Source organism: Seriola dumerili, unplaced genomic scaffold (assembly GCF_002260705.1).
Source record: "Seriola dumerili isolate Sdu_G_001 unplaced genomic scaffold, Sdu_1.0 BDQW01000276.1, whole genome shotgun sequence".
Taxonomy (NCBI): Eukaryota; Metazoa; Chordata; class Actinopteri; order Carangiformes; family Carangidae; genus Seriola; species Seriola dumerili.
Window position 1 is genome coordinate 519,105 of NW_019174531.1, and position 13,074 is coordinate 532,178.

Consider the following 13,074-nt stretch of genomic DNA (forward strand, 5'->3'; position numbering starts at 1 on the left):
ATGCGTAAATAGATATGAGCTAAAAAGAAAACTAGCAGCTATTTCACTTACATCTTATCCAAAGTGTTAACAGATAGACATGAAGCAAAGGAAGTGACGTGTGTCTGTGTGTGGGTGTGTGAAAGAGCAACAGACTGTATGTGACGATGTTACTTTAAAGGAGGGATGTTTCCATACTTTTGTGCCACTATCACTATCACACTGTATGAAACACAGGCAATATCATTTCCACACTGTAAAACATCATACAGGAATTTAGTGCAATCAAATGATATTTCCTCATTAACTTAATGTAAATATGTGAGTTTAGTCAATTTTAAGTAAATTATATATCTGACTTAAGAGCTTATAAACATGACTTGATCTAACTTAAACGTCCTCTTCAGACATGTTTTAAAAAATGAAAAATACTCCGCTATGATTAATATTTTGTTTAACATGTTTTTTTTTTCACATAAAACATGAAAAATAAGGAAACTGGGGCTGGAAGCACAGCTACTCTTACTTCCTCATTGAGAGATTCTGGACGAGGCCTTGTGCCCTGCCCACCATTGCTCCTTGTGCAAGGTTGACAGGTGAAAGAGCAGAGAGTATCAAGATCGTTAGCATTAGCAGAAAATCAGTGAGACTGAGCCACATGTTTGAGCCTCAGTCAGGAGTTTATTGTGCACCAAGATTAGCAACTAGCAGATGTATCAGAACGGTTAGTGAAGTTCTTTGTTTATGTTCTTTGTTAGCTTGTGACTGGCAGTGGCTGAAGTAGCATTAGTGGCTGTGCTAATGCAAACTCTCACTCTCTGTACTGACAAGGTTTTGGTGACAGGTGAAAGAGTAGTGCATATCAAGATGGTTAGCATTAGTGAAAACATCAGAGAGACTCAGCCACATGTTTGATGAGGAATCTGTTGTGATCAGAGACTTGCAGAAGAAACAGAATGGTTAGCATAGCATCTTTTTTTGTTCATATTGTTTGTTAACTTGTAACTTGCAGTGGCTGACACAGTGGTAGTGGGTGTACTAATGAAAACTTTATAGCTTACTGAAATGGTTCCTTAGGTTATATTTGTACTAAAATGTCTACAACAGCTGCAGCTGTAAGTTATTTATGTCAAATGAAGAACTGATGCTTTAAATTGAGAAACTGTAAGAGGAAGGTAGTCTGCCCATGAGAATAAAATAGTTGCTTGAACTTAAATTCAGCTTAGCTCAGTTTTATATTTTCAAAGCTCATGAAGTGTACTACTCTGCCCCCTCCCTTAACAGACCACATTTAAAGGTCATATCCTATAGTATACAAACTTGAATTGGAAAAAAAATTAGGTACTTATTACTAATAGTTTTCCAATTGTGACAATACACTCAAATGATTCATATCAAAAAATACTTTAACAGACCATAAATTAGAGTAGGTGTAGGTATAAAGTGCGTCATAGTGCAAAGGAAACGCAACAACGAATACTCTGCACCGCCTCCTGTTTATTTTATGTAGTGTGGCATCAGTCACAAGCCATTGGGGAAGTTCATTATAAGGACATGCAGAGTTACGGACCCACAATTGACACTTTGCGACTCTTCCCACCATCAAACTATCAAATTGATCGGAAACAGAGACAAAGGACCCCTCTTCCACAAACAGACCATGCTGTTAGCATTACAGAGAGACACAGAACCAGACCAAAGGTCAAAGGGTCAGCTCCAGAGGATCAACCAATGGACACCAGGCAACTGGAGAATATAGGCAAAATCTCCAGTTTGTAACAATAAGACTCTGTCTAATGATATTTGATTGTTATTTATATAGGACAAGTAACACCAACAGGTCTGATTATCACTAAGGTGTGAATCCTGGCCTCTCTGTGCCATGCATGAACACACACACCATCCTCGCTTCCTCTGTCCCTCTCTAGATAAGAGTCATAAACTACAACCCACATTCCAATCCTGGGTAGTGACCAGCAGAACTCTCTTCACAGACACAGATCTAAGGAAGAATGTAAAATTAAATATCTAACTGTCAACTGTCTAACTCATGAGATGTTCCTATGCAATAGTTTATCCCAAACTTCTATCCCATAGAATGTTTGAAATGTAACATGTAGATTTTAAGACAATGTCCTTCATGTGACCATACTGTCAGCATCCTTCACACGAGGTAACACACACTACATGACATCCAGCATGTCCATATTATTATTATTACAGTCAAAGAACTGCTGTGTAATCCACATTTATAAACTATTAGCTTTGGGAAATGTTTATATTGTTGTTTGATCAGTTAACCACTTGTATCATGATTAATTCCAGGTTTGAAGGATGTAATATGAAATCAACACTCCTATTACTCCTCTCTGTCATTATTAGTGCAAGTAGTTTCATATGTTATTTCATTTAATGTTTTGTGGTCATGGTGGAAGACGGATGTATGAGTTTATAGGTAAACTCTAGAATTAAACTATACAAAAGTTCCATGGAAACTCTCTTACTATCTTCTCCAAGTTGAAACAAAGGAGAAAATGAGTGATGCCCCTGAAACATGCGCCAGCCCACCAGGGGATTAAACAGTCGTGATCAATTCACACTTTGCTAGAGCTAGAAAAACGATGCCGGAAGCTAGAAAGTGAAAAGCAAGGCTCAAAGCTCTAAGCTGCTAGCCACAAACTCATGGCTCTTAGCCATTGTTGCACTTGATCGTTTTGTCCGCGCCCTTTATTCTTTCTTTGCCATGTGCTCCAAGTAACATTATTTTTGTCTACAAGCACAATCTTTTAATTTTATAAACCAAGTCATGACCAACTGAGCCAAAACAACAGAAGTGCCTCAGAGTAATTTTGTAACTTTTAAATCATCAAGTTTTCCTTTTTGAAGCTTTTTGACAACTTTAGAGTCATCTGGTCAACGCCAGTCTCCTCTAAAGTTATCCAGCCAAAGTGAAGAGCATTAGAGTTTATTTCGCATCAACACGCAAGAGACGCCGGCAGATAACATCTGCACGACCGCCTGAAGAGAAGCCGAGCAGAAATCAAGAGTGCCAGAGACAGAGTCTCCTGGCAAACTCCACCAGTCTACGTGATAACGGGACACGGCCTCCAGGAGAATCCACCTAGATCCCGCGTCTCCAGGGTTACCATGACAACAAAAGCCACCTGGGTTCTAGCCAAGCGTCTCCAGCTACAGCGCAACTCACAGTAGGCCGGTCTTAACACTCTGCTCAGGACTGGGTTGATGTCGAAATGTAGCAACATTTAATCATCAAACCTAATTCGTAGATGTAGCATCATTAGCTGTATAGCCATAGTGTATAGCCATAACATATTCTCTCCCACCATTGCCAACTCATCACACTGCTCATTTCATTATTATTTTCATCTTTATGATTATTACACCTTGCATTTACTCTGTAGAGAGTAGTTTAGTTAAATAAACTCCTTTATTTACACCCAGTTGTTGTCCTGTTGTATTCTTTTGATGCAGAGACTGGAGATCCATTGAATTGAGAAGTCATGGCTTCTGATGTGAGACTGATAAATTGATAAATGAAGTAATTCATTGTTGTCCTCCCAGAGGACTGGTGCCCCATTTCAACGAGAGCAAATTGTAAATTATGGCATTAACGTTACATTTATTAATAGAAAATACATATTTCAGTTCTGTGAAAGACAATGATGCTTCCTGGTTGATGGTGACATGACTTTTTTGAATGTACAATGATGAAATGTGCAAAAGTTCACTGGAATCATGACCACTGAGTTGGAGCCAATTAAACCATCATGTTGCTGCATTGCAACCTGTAGGTGAAGTTTAATAGGATGGTGTGGAGTATGGGTTCCTCTACAGGTCACTTGGCAGTAAGAGTGTTCTAGTTGAAATGTACTGAGAAAAAAACTCAATAAATGATATGACACAGGTCTTGCCATTTTTAGACATTTTAATGTGGAAAAATTACATATTACACCTTTAAGTGAATTTCATAAAAGCTGTTTTTTCAAAAAAAAAAAGCACATTCCCCCAAACTAAATACTAAATACAATACATTCTGATACAATAACATAATTACTAAATAATAGCAAGTAATAGTTAAAAGATTTTCAACATCATGTAGCTTTTACAGTTTGAACTTCATTCATCTGTTCTCCAGGTGGTGGCTGCCTCCTCCACATGGATTCCTGTGCAGAGCAGACACACTGGGCGATTAGTGACAATTCATGTTTCATAATGCACCATCATTAACTGCGATCAGTCATTCAGGAGTAAAGGCTCCATTCAAATTTCCCATACAGAAATGTAACATATGACATATATTTCCCTGTATCCAGAATGATGTTGCCATATATGATACAAGTATACATCCTCTGATATATATATGTGTTAACAATATATATTCAATTTATATATTCAAGTTAATTCAAACAACAAATATGTAAAAATTCCATATGCTTATATATATTTTTATCATAAATTTCTCATTCATTTTAAACATTTCTATCTTCCCATCAGGATAGGCTTCGGGATGGACATATATTTATGTAACATATGTCTACAACATAAGCAGATGTTCATAGGCATAAATATTTGTAAGGGATAGACATATTTGTCAAAATATGAAATTATTGCAATTTTGATTTTATATATTTTTTACATATGGTTTTAATTTATATGTACATATATGTCATATATGGAAATAACATATATGTATTTACTTTTGCATATATGTAATATATGACATATGTCCCTAAAACACGAGTGATGTTACCATATACATCACCTATAAGGGGATATGTTATTATCAAATATATAGCCTATATCCTCTGGATATATGAAGATATACGTTTATAACACATATGAAATACCCATTACCACTATAGTGACATTGTTAAGACCCAAGATATTACCAGGTCCTTATTAGCTTGTTATTATGGAACTGTAATGCATAGATCTTGACAAGCTGTAGTGTGCATGCAACACTTTCATATGAAACCTTCAAAATGTGAATCTGTTTTTTGGAAAAACACAAGAACAACATTTCTGCTGAGCTGGTGTTACCTGAAGGGATCACCGTCACCTCTCCAGCAAGCTCATCATTGCAGAAGTATTTTCCAGTGACTGAGACAGTGGCCCTGAAAATGTGCAGCGATTTATCCGCCAATGAGCTATATTGTTTGAATGGGTCATAAACTAATATTATGTCCCTGTCTCCAACAACTGAAAGAATGTTAACTTTATCTCCTTCACTCTCTCTGCTCCACATCACGTGGCCCACCTCAGGGTGAGGACAAGGCAGAATGGTGGATTCTTTCTCCTGGATTATCTGATGGATTATTCCTGTAACAGACGACAGTGTTTTGTCAGACTTGTCTTCATTAACAGCCTCTAACTGATTTATAAAGCATCAGCGAATAATTTACTGATCTTTAACAAAGCCATTAGTTATCATTTATAAACCTTTTATAAAGGGTAAAATGATGTTAAAAGTGCTAATTGATGTTTCCACCTCACAGTATAAAGCAGAACTTTATGGCAATAAGTACAGATACAGTAATTAACTGGGAATGTATTATGTAACATTATTGTCAGACTATAAACTTGCTCAAACAAGAATTTTCTAATTGAAATTGTGAGAAATGTGTTTGAAATTCAAAAATAAGTCAAAAATAGTGTTTGACATTAGAACCAAAAAAAGAAGAGTTTTTACCTGCAGCGACATTACAGCCCAGAACCAAGGTGAACAGGCAGCTGTAGTTCTTCACCCTCATCTTGTTGTGGACCGACCACGGCGTCCGTCTGAGCTCTGAACAGGAACTGTTGTGGTGTCTTCATAAATTCCTCCAAAAACAAGAAGCCACATCCTCAACATATATTTTTATGGTCATGTACGTCATGTTGCCTTTTCCTGTGAATACACTTGTGTATATTTACGTCATGTGTTGGTGTTGGGCGTTATTATGTGGTTTCCCAAATTAGACCAATATATACACCAATATACCAGCTATTTCCTGGGCAGCACACAGCCTGATGTGCAGGTAATAACACAAGACCATACATGTATGTGTTATTATATTGTTTTTTTCCTCCATTCTGTCACCACGCCATCAGATCTGTTACTCATGGAGTAAGTCATAACACCTCTGCTTCCGAGTGTTAAACTTCTATGATTCAGTGAAGGGCTGAGCTCATGTCTCCAAAAGCACCCAGAGACGTTCTCAAGAACTGGAAGGAAAAAACAATACCATGAAAGTCATGTCTTCATATCAGATGAAGAGAGGCATCACAGTTAAACCCCCCCCCCCCCTCCCTCCAAAAAAACCCAAAAATGTCACGTACACAGATATCAAAATACAACTCTGTGACATTAATTAATTTAAAAAGTAGTTTATTATTATTATTGTTTACATATCTAATCAACAACAACATGGCAAATATATTTACAAGTTAGTTCAATACAAAGCACATTCTATCCACCTGAGCATTTTCTGTTCAATCTTCACAGAAAAAACACATCACTATTATCCGCTGATCCGAACCTTCAAACAACATAAGATCCAATGATGTGACAGATCAATCCAGTGGTACCTTTACAAGCAAATACTGTTGATTAGAAAAGTATAATGTGGTAGTATTTAAAGCACATAATGTAGCCATTTTGGCCATTAAAGTTTGATATGCGTAAAATGTATAATTCATGACGTTAAAGCCCCTTGGAACAGTTTTAATCTCCACGTTGATCAATCGATGGATTAGTGAATGGGGGGTTTGGGGCCCCTGTCAACATTTCTCGTCAGATAGTCAATTAAAAGACCATAAAGCGAAGAAAATAGAAAAAGACTCAACTACAAATGCACACAAAACAACCACAAAAGAGATGTAAAAGGACCATGATGTGTCCATGATTCTAATTCTGAGAAAATTTGTTTTTTTTCATTATTTCTTACAGTTCTTCCATGTGTTCACCTGACGGAGGTAAAATATTCAAGTAAAACTATTAAAGACATTGGTCATTGTCATTTCCATGCAGTTTGGGTTGGTTTAAGCAGCTGTGACGAACCTGTGGATTGAGAAAGAATTACTCAAAGGAGTTCATAACCTTTGGGAAAATGACAACTCCTATTCAATATTCCATTAACAGAGATTTTTGTGTGGCCATACCAATGGGAGATTTTCTGTCTCCGTTCATTCAGTTATTCATTTATTCTCTGCGTGCCTTTCAATGCTCCGAACAACTGCCTTTCCTGCCTTTCCAGTCACCTGATTCCCCCAACGGCCGCCTGCTCACCTGTTACCCATTCCCTCATTAGCTTTCTAGTACAGTGGTTCCCAACTGTGAGGGTATTGCAAGTGGGCCGACGAATCATTTGCAAAACAATAGTCTACAATCGTGGTGAAAAGATGTAGCTATAAAAAGAAAATAAAAATATATGAATAATGATCTTAAATGTTTTAACACAAAATGATCTTTAAACACATTAAAAAAATGTAAAACTCCTTTCATTGTGTTTTTTTCTCATATTAAAGCCTATCGCTGTGATAAGCCAATGGTAGTTTACACTGTTGCTTCCCACACCACATTGTGTACTTGTTTGCTATTTCAGTCTAAAAGATTACATCAGTGGCAAAAATACGAGTATCAAAATGGATAGCTGGTCAGCAACAGGAAGAATTAAAAGGAAAGAGTCAAGAGATAGATGGATATAATTAAAATGAGAAGGCATTACTTGGCCTCTATATTGTTACAGGGTTAGATGACTTCCGCCAACATTTTTGAGATTTTCATGTGGGTCATGAATTGGAAAAGCTTGAGGAACCACTGCTCTTCTATACATACACCAGTCCACTTCCACTTGCCCTCTACTAGATTGTCCATTTAATCATCCCAGTTGTAGCTTTCCAGCCTATTGGGTTCACCCCTGACCGAAGCCCTTACCTTCTCTTAACAGCACTACCTTTGAATGAAGACGAAATGTCTCTCAATCGTGCAAAGTATTGGTGTTCTGATGACTGTACACTTTTTTGTAGATGTGTGATTTTGCTCTTCATTCAACAGAAAACTTTTTACTCACTAAACTCCCACTAAACACAAGGTTATCATAATAAATGCCTCCAAGACGTCACAAAGAGCTAATGATAAAAGTCACCTTTATTATTTCCTCCAGGGTTTTGGGTTGCCGGCCAAAGAACATTCAGGGCTCACCAGTTGTGGAGAAATCTCTGTAAGAAGAAACAAAATATACAGTAATTAACATGTACTGTATGTAAGCAAACATTTGGGGGGGGGTTAAATTGTGTGTTGATTACAGCTTGGACATTACCGGTCTTGTTTCTTGTCAGCGCAGGACTACTGCGGATGTTGGAATACATGGGATTGATACAGCTTAATCCATCTGTATATTAAGACGGTTACGAAATATAATTTATTAACTTGAACTTTAAGGCTATTTTTACAACACTGATATTTTACAACACAATTTTTGAGCTTCTTGCTGAGTTTGATATTGAATTGATCCAACTGAAGCTGCAGATTGAGTCGAATAAGAAGTGCACTCTTGTGCACGAAGATATAAAAAATGCAAAGTTCCATTCATGGTTTTGTTCTCAAGGATTTTAGAAACTCCATCACAGCTGCAGTTTGTGTTTCTGGGTTTTCAAAAGACAGAAAGAGCTGTGATGCTACAGATCCACAGCTGAAGTCTACAAGACGTCACAGCTACAGACAGATGCCTCAGTACTTACTGCACATGAGTGCAATCACTGATGATACAGAGTAGAGCCTGTCATGTTTAACACATCTCATTTCTCACCACGTATAGGCTGACACACTAATTCATGCTGTATCTCAGCGTAGACTGGGGTTTTTTCTTCATTTCCTGCCAAAAAAAGATTGAAAATATCACAGCATTAATCATCCCCTAAATAATCAGTGATTAACTGCTCGAAAGTCTGATGATAGTCAGGCTGCCTCTGATACCATCCGGCTGTGAAAACCATCAAAACCACCAATCAATCTATGCAATTTATACAAATATTATTTAGTTGATTGACATTTTCAACCAATAAAAGTTGCTATACATTGAAAATGATTGTTAGTAGTTTTACTATTTGATTGTAAATGTTTTCTGTTGGCTGTGTTTTCCAAATAAACATCCACATCAGACTTCGCTCACCTCGTTTGTTGCGCCTACACCTCCCAATGGACAGGACGACGATGAAGACCATGGCGAGGAAGAGGAGGAGGAAGGTAGAAGCTATTCCTAACACCAAACCAAGAAGTTGTTGTCGGTCTTCGGGAACCAATGGAAGACAAAAGTTAAAATTTATAACAAGGGAACCTCTTTCATGACAGTTTACTTCAGCATTATACAAAAGTATAATTCTAACTTCTGTATTTCTATTTAACTACATTTCAGAGGAAAACATTGTACTTTTTATTACATTTCTGTTATTTGAAAGTGAAATACTTTGCAAATTAAGATTTTACAAAAACATGAATTGTGAATCTCAGTAACACCTCACCCTACAATGTCAAAATGCTGCTTATATGTTTGTGAGTGATAGTAATAATGATCCAAAAATATAACACTCTGAAATGTGCCCTTCTTCATATTGATACATTAAATACATTTTGCAGTTAATTTTTTTATGACTAAAATTTGAAGAATTTTACTCCTGACACAGTACTCTTACACTTTGGTGTTGCCACTTTTTTTCCTCTGAATACTTCAGATCATTTAGTGATGGTTTGTCTTTTGTCACAACACAAATCTAATGAAAACACGTAACTGAATGAAAAACAAACATGATGGTGCTCTTTGTGTTTTATACCCTAAAATCCTTGACAATTCAGTGATTATTGGTGAAGCAGACATGTGCAGCTCACAGTATTTAAATCCTGTAGTATTTTAACTATTTTCTCAAAATATTTCAACATTAGTCTTGAAGAGACTGTCCGCCTGTGAAAATGACATCTAGTGGTCGAAGTAATTATGAAAGGGAAAAAAGGGAAAAGTCCACGTTAGGGGGAGGTTGGGATGGATTGATGACTCAAACAAAACAAAGGAATATGACACAGGAGATCAGCGTCCGATTCTCATGTGAAACCAGTAGTTTATATTGTTTCTATTATCCATGACCATTCGTTGTTATTATTGTAACCATGACAACAAAGGTTGTCTGGTGTTGAGGAAGTACTTATTTTAACCCAAATCATGATCTTTTCCTAAACCTAACCAAGTAGTTTTTGTGCCTAAACCTAACAAAGTTAGTTTTGTTTATTATGGTAACCATGACAATTGAGGTCCGGTACGCATGCCGCCATAGGGGCACAAATTCAGTAGACACTCCCATGGGTCATATCAGATGGTTGAATAAAGGACCTATATGGTTGTTTAGGTTGGTGGACTTGTTGCTCTTGAAACAATACGAGTTTTTTCTTGGAATATTTCAACCTCAACTTTATTCTCTGACCCAAATGTCACTTGGCACAATGGGGACATATAAAGATAAATATACATGATATATTAAGTATAATTGATCTGCAAGTAACGCAGATGTTGTCAGCAGAGCAAAAAGTAAAGATATTGATGAAAAGGTGAAAACCGATTAAATATGATGTCACTCACATGTGGTCGAAGGTGGATTGCTCGTTGGGGAACCTGCAGGTAATGATCAGACATATTGCAAAGATGTTATCGGCTGGATTTATGTTATCCATCGGTGGTTACTTTACAGTGCAGCATATTGTATAAATATAAAGGTTTAAAAGGCTCATTCTCTTGCTGTGTTTGTCATTTAAACTTTGTTTCATCATTGATGTCATACCTGTGTTTGGTGTTGACGTTGAAGTTGGTTGCAAGTTATAACCTTTTGTGAGAGAAATGCATATTACAAGAAATACTTTATTACAGATTGTCACTGAATTTTTCACAATGATTGAAAAGGAGTTGTGACTCAGTGTTAACTTCTCACCAGCATGTATTATTCAATTTCGAAAATCATTACAACACAAAATAAAATAAAACTGACTTAAAGGACACCATTTTTAAAATATTTGTTATTTATGTTTTTGTTTGGACTTTACATGAAATATTTAGAGTGAAGAAATGAAGACAAAAGTCACAAAGCAGAACGATATGAATAAAGATCAAATGTGATGTTACCTGATGGGATCACTGTCAGACGTACAGCTGATTCGTTGTTACAGTAGTATGTTCCCTCATGTGACTCAGTAAGACTATCAATGTGCAGCGATTTTTTTGCTGAACTGTAATGTTGGTCTTGCTCATGAATGTGTATTGTCTCTCCGTCACCATCAACTGTAAGAATGTCAACTTTAATATCTTTCCTCCGTCTGCTCCACGTCACCTTACCCTCCACAGGCTCAGAACAAGACAGATTGACGGAGGACTTCTCTTTACTTACTTTTTCTTGTAATTCTGCAAAAGAAATCATTGGCAGTAAATATGAAGGCATTTTAAGAGTGGTAGCATTTCTGATATTGTGAGTAACTGTCAGATCTGTGTTCACCATCAGAGACAGAATCACATTTAACTGTCAAATTCAGTGGGTCAACATTAAATGTCATTTTTCTTCTTTCTGTTTTTCAATCATGAACAGTTTTGCAGGAAGACAGATGTTTCCAATGGAGAATTATACTCTGTCCTAAACAGCAAGATGTGAACTCTATACCCAGTGGCACTGTTATTAATGTCAAATTGAATTAAAATGAAACTTCGTCTAATCCAGACTCACTGTATTCATTAAAAAGTCTCAAGCAAAACCTGCCAGGATGTGGATAGAGAGATAGAGGAAATTAAGAAAGTGTTCTATATGATATTAGGATGTATAAAAATTTAACTTGACTCATTATTCATATCACTAACTGTGTTTATATGATTTATAAACACTTCCTGAGATACTCAAGATTCACACTGTATAGAAGAAGAAGTAATAGAATAAGGAATGTCTTAAAACTGATTAAGACGATAAGACGATATTACACAGGATCATTGATTCATTCAAAATAAAATTTTCTTACTTGCAGTGACAATGCAGCCCAGAACAAGGACTAAGAGGCAGCTGTAGATCTTCATTGTTCGTTCTCTGAAACCTCTCGAACAGTAAACACATTTTTTATTTGAGCTGAAAACAGGAACTCTGTTTCTTTCCTCAGACCAAAATCCCACATTCTCCAGATGTTTTTGTCTTTTTGTGGTTGATAGACACTGATGATGTGATGATGATGAGTTGAGTCACAGCCAATACGACGCTAGTACAAGAGAGAAATGACTGACTCAGAAAAAGACAATATCACATCATAAACTTGTTGTCTAACCCCATGACATACATGTCCCTATACCAAGAGTGATGTTGCCTTATATGTCATCTTTAAGGGGACCTATTATTATTAAATATACAGTATATATTATGTGGATATATGGAGGTATAAGTTTATAATATATGTCAAATACCCATAGTAAGATTTGTATATGTACATATATTAAAAATATCTACATGATGGATTTTTTTGTGGTATAACATGTTGCAACCATATGTGTGAACAATATATATTAAATTTACATACTCAAGTTTATTAAAACAACATACATATAAAAATGCTAAAAGCTTATTTATGTTTTACTTATTAATTTCTCATTTATTTTAAACATGTCTATGAAAGTGGTCTCAGACATTTGGACCCTACTATACATGACATCAGCATATACTGACAAGCTTTGAGATGGATATATATATGTATGTAACATATGTCTACAATATAAGCATAGATATATAAACATACACATTTGTATGAGCTAGACATATACGTCAATATATGAAATTATATTCATATATAAGATCAGTAACCGGAAAATAAAATGAAGCAGAACTTTATCAGGTACTAATCTCAGAGAGCAGACCTGCTAAACAACAAAAACAAAACCACATTTTGAGGAACCAAAGTTTCAGGCTGTCGTCAGAGTTCTCAGATGCCTCTGAAGTCAACCACACAGATGCTGACGACCTGTGAGAAAACATGCAACTCAGTGTTACCAGCTGAACCATTTGGTAGCTTTTCTTAACTTGGAAACA